Consider the following 4,922-nt stretch of genomic DNA (forward strand, 5'->3'; position numbering starts at 1 on the left):
GTTTCTCTGTGTAGCCCTGGCTGTCCTGGAGCTCACTCTGTAGACCAGGCTGGCCTCGAACTCAGAAATCCGCCTGCCTCTGCCTCCCGAGTGCTGGGAAAGCCTCTTTCTTTTTCTCCCATTATTTTGCTGGAGTTCAGAGTCTTAACTGGCTCAGCGAAAGGTATTCTGTTTTCCTTTGACATTTATTTCCCCCCTTCCCCTCTCTCTCCCTTCTACTCTCCACCCCCAAGACAGCATCTCATGTAGCCAAGGACGACTTTGAGCTACTACTAACCTTTCTGCTTTTCACTCCCAAGTGCTGGGATTATAGGCATGCACTACCAGGCCTACCCTCAAAATATGGAATTATGGTAAAATACACACAAATGTCCATTTTAATATTTTTTCTTTTGAGACAGCCTCACTGTGTTGTTCAAGCTGGCGTGTGTGTGTGTGTGTGTGTGTGTGTGTGTGTGTGTGTGCGTGCATGTAGAGGCTAGGGAACAGCCTTCAGCGTTGTTCCCTAAATGCTGTCCACCGTGAGCTTGCCAGGGCTCCTCAGGGACCTCAGGTCTTTTCCCACTTCCCCAGGTTACACCACCACAGCTGGCTGTTTCCACATGGATTTTTAGGGGCAGAAATCAGATCCTTAGGCTTGCAAGGCAAGCACCACCAGAGTTATCGCCTCAGCCCGGTCTTGAACTCTTGATCCTCTTAAATTGGCCTTCCAGGAGTGAGGCTGCAGGTGTGAATTAGCATACCCAGACTCCATCTTAATAATTGTCAAGTGCCTGTCGCTCGCGGGTTAACTACACTCACACCCTACCTCTCGACTGTTTTTAGTTGGTGAAACTGAAACACTGCCTTGCGATGCACCTCATTTTTTTTCTTCCCCAGCGTTTTGGCAATTACTATTTTCCTTCCATTTCTATGAATGTCACTACTTCAGATATCTCATATTATATATAAAACATACTTTTTTTAAAAAAAAGATTTTATTTATTTATTATTTTATGTAAGTACACGGCAGCTGTCTTCAGACACCCCAGAAGAGGGAGTCAGATCTTGTTATGAATGGTTGTGAGCCACCCTGTGGTTGCTGGGATTTGAACTCGGGACCTTCAGGAAGAGCAGTCGGTGCTCTTAATCACTGAGCCATTGCTCCAGCCCATAAAACATACTCTTATAACTAACTTTAGATTGTTTTGTGGAATTAAAGGAAGCAGATACCACCAAACTATGCCCCCAGCCCTGTCATCTATCTACCTATCATTTATCGATTTATCTGTCTATCCTGTGCATATCAGTACCACTGAACTATGCCCGAAGGCCCCCCTCTCCAGCCCTACATTTTTTTTTTTTTTTTTTTTTTTTGGTTTTTTTGAGACAGGGTTTCTCTGTATAGCCCTGGCTGTCCTGGAACTCACTCTGTAGACCAGGCTGGCCTTGAACTCAGAAATNCGCCTGCCTCTGCCTCCCAAGTGCTGGGATTAAAGGCGTGCGCCACCACGCCCGGCTTCAGCCCTACATTCTTAATCTTATTTGGATGCAATAATAATATTAAATGTGGGAAGGAAAGGCAAAGCCTATATGGAAGAGTCCTGGATCATTTATCTTTAGTTTATGATCTCAAAATATTAAGAAATGCACGTTTATAAAAATTGTGGTTTTAGAAACATTTACATTTAATGAATGCATATCTCTTTAATCCACGCAGTTGGATCTTTCTGAGTTCAAGGTCAGCCTGGTCTACAGAATAAGTTCCACGACAGTCAAGGCTACCCAGAGAAACCCTATTTAAAAAAAAAAAAATCAAGCTGGTGTGGTGGTGGCTTAGTATTCAAGAGGCTGATATTAAAAGATTGTGGGCAACCTGATCCCTGTAGTGAGACCCAGGCTAGCCTAGGCTATCAGACTCTGACTCAAACGAACAAACCACAAACAATTTAAATTTAGGTTTCTGATTACAAGCCTATACAGTGTCTCTAGTAGTCACACCTAAGCAGGACTGTCCTTTCTGAGTGTCTCATACAGAATATCCGCCCCACCCCCAAACTCCGGGTCTTAGCACATAGTTTCCGCTTTTAGTGCGCTTCTCACACAAGCAATATGGTATTCTGGCTGCAATGGAAGTTGCCCAGCATGCTGATCGAGATAGGCTGCCTTGGAGGAGATGGCTGCTGCCAGTTCTGGGAGTTGAGTGTTCAGGAAGAGATCTGACCACCAGGACTCAGAATCACAGCTCGGAAGAATGGTTACAGAATGGGAAGAGAGTTGCTGCTGTACTACTATTTCCAGCTTTCCTTCAGCCCCCCCTCCCCCATTCCGCGCCACTCCCCCCCCCCCCCCCCCCCCCCCTCTCTCTCTCTCTCTCTCTCTCTCTCTCTCTCTCTCTCTCTCTCTCTCTCTCTCTCATTCAGCACCCAGTAGGGTCAATATTCATGGTTATTCTCCACCTGACCCCCCCCCCCCCCCCCCCCCCCCGCCTCCGCGCACTGCCAAGTCCACAGGCGCATCTCCGCCCCCTGGGGGGAAGAAGCGGCGGTGGGCTACACATTCATTTCCCACCTTTCATTTGCAGCAGGCCGCCTCTGGTTGTTGGGCATCCACAGTTTAATTTACACAATCGAGCTCTGGGTACCCGTGGAAAAACAGTCCAGGCGCCGCAGCCATCCATCAGTATTCTCTTCAGTCTCCCGACAGCTGCTCACTCTGGGCTGGCTCAACCTGTACTGACCTCATCTGCTCAGACAGAGCAGAGGAGGATCTGGGAAAAATTAGTTATATTAGTGGCTCCCTGAAACACTCCGTTTACTTGTGATATGACAAATATTTCAGCCATTAGGATCTCTCCGTCTCTTATCATCTTAGATGCACTCACTTACATTCCAAATCACTACTTAATTTAAAAGCCTATCTGTTGAGATTGCAAAAGGCCTAGAGGAAGGGAGGGACAGCCGCTGGCGCTGCTGCTCGGGCTGGAATAGAATGAGGCTAGGAAGTTTGATTGAATCTTTCTCTCTGAGACTTATGCTCAGTCAGGTACAGTGTAAACATTTAGGAAGCAAGAGATTTAAAGGGCCACCCTGCACTGCCAAGATTGAGACATTCTGTTTGGAGTGGTCAAACAGCATGGTGACCCCCAGGCAATGGCTTTATCGTGGGTGTTCCCATGCTCTCTGAACTTCGCCCTTACTCCTCACCATACAGTGGTTCATTCAGGGAATGTTCATTGAACCCTGAGAGATGCTAAATGACACTATAGATTCTGAGGGTGCAGGGAGCTGCGGGGCCATCCTTGAAGCAGTTCTTAGCCTATTATTAACAGCAAACATTTCAACCCTTATTGTGTGCCAGGTATGTTAAAATACCACGTGGTGGGTCTTAGTTAGGGTTTCTATTGCTGCAACTAAACACCATGACCAGAAATAAATAAATAAATAAAACGAGATGGAGAAGAAAGGGTTTATTCAGCTTACATTTCTACATTGTAGTCTCTCACTAAAGGAAGCCAGGACAGAAACTCAAGCAGGGCAGGAACCTGGAGGCAGGAGCTGATGTAGAGGCCATGGAGGGGTGCAGTATTGGCTTGCTTCCTCGGCTTGCTCAGCCTGCTTTCTTATAGAACCCAGGACCTCCAGCCCAGGAATGGCACTACCCACAATGGGCTGGGTCCTCTCCCTCTGCTCAATAATTGAGAAAATGCCTTACAACTGGATCTCATGGAGGCATTTCCTCAACTGAGGGTCCTTCCTCTCTGATGACTCTAGCTTGTGTCAAGTTGCCACAAATAGCCAGTACATAGTATTTTCTTCATTGTCTTGTTACTCCAGTATGTAGTCATTCACGTGTTCAAATCTTACTCCACAAACCAGAAGAGTAGCCTCTCCTTCCCACCATCTCCCTGCTCTCCCATCTCACCATGTAGCACAGGCTGTCCTTGTAATCCTCCTGCCTCAGCCTCCTGGACTCTGGGACTGTGGCTGTTAGCCAACACGCCTGGCTTGTCTGACTCTAATTCACAGTACTATACACTGTGTGGGACTATTACCACTGGGACTTGCAGGCAAGAAACCCCTAGGACAAATGGCATCCTGTAGACACGTGTGTTGTTTGGACAGGACATGGATGAACAGGTGGACTGTGTCAGGGCTAAAACCTTCCTCAGGGGTGAGAGTGAAAGAGGGATAGAACCAAAGCCCAGCTGTCACCACTGCCTAGCTACCACGCGGATGGACATCTTGCTTATTTAATCATTTACTAATCCTTTTTATTATCTGCTTTTGCTTCTCTCTCTGTCTCTCTCTCTCTCTTCTCTCTCTCTCTCGTCTCTGTCTCTGAATGTGTGTGTGTGTGTGTAAAGGATGTCTGTGCCACAGCACACGTCTAGAGGTCACAGAACAACTTGGTGGAGTTCATTCTCTCTTACCTCTTATGTGGGGTCTGGCCTATGAACACAGGTCATCTGGTTTGTGTGGAAGGCATCTTTATTCCCAGAGCATCACTCAGGTCCCAGTGGTGTTTGTGAGTGTGTACATTTAAAGGTGCACACACATACTTGTGTGCAAGTATAAGGGGGAGGTTTGTACTAGTCAGGGTTCTCTAGAACTTACAGAATGAAAATCTCTCTCCATATATGTGCACACACACACACACACACACACACACACACACACACACACACTCTCCCTCCCCTCCCCCCCTCTCTCACACACACACACATCCTGCTAGTCCAACAATGACTGATCATTAATGGAAAGTCCAAGAATCCAGTAGTTGCTCAGTCCACGAGGCTAGATATCTCAGCTGGTCTTCAGTATACACTGGGATCCTGAAGAAATAGGCTCTAATACAGTCAAGGAATGGACTGGTTAGTGAAGGCCTGAGCAAGCAGGCTGAGAGAAGACCGCTCCTTCTCCCTTGTTCTTTATTATGTAGGC

The sequence above is a fragment of the Mus pahari genome, chromosome 10 (assembly GCF_900095145.1).
Source record: "Mus pahari chromosome 10, PAHARI_EIJ_v1.1, whole genome shotgun sequence".
NCBI lineage: Eukaryota > Metazoa > Chordata > Mammalia > Rodentia > Muridae > Mus > Mus pahari.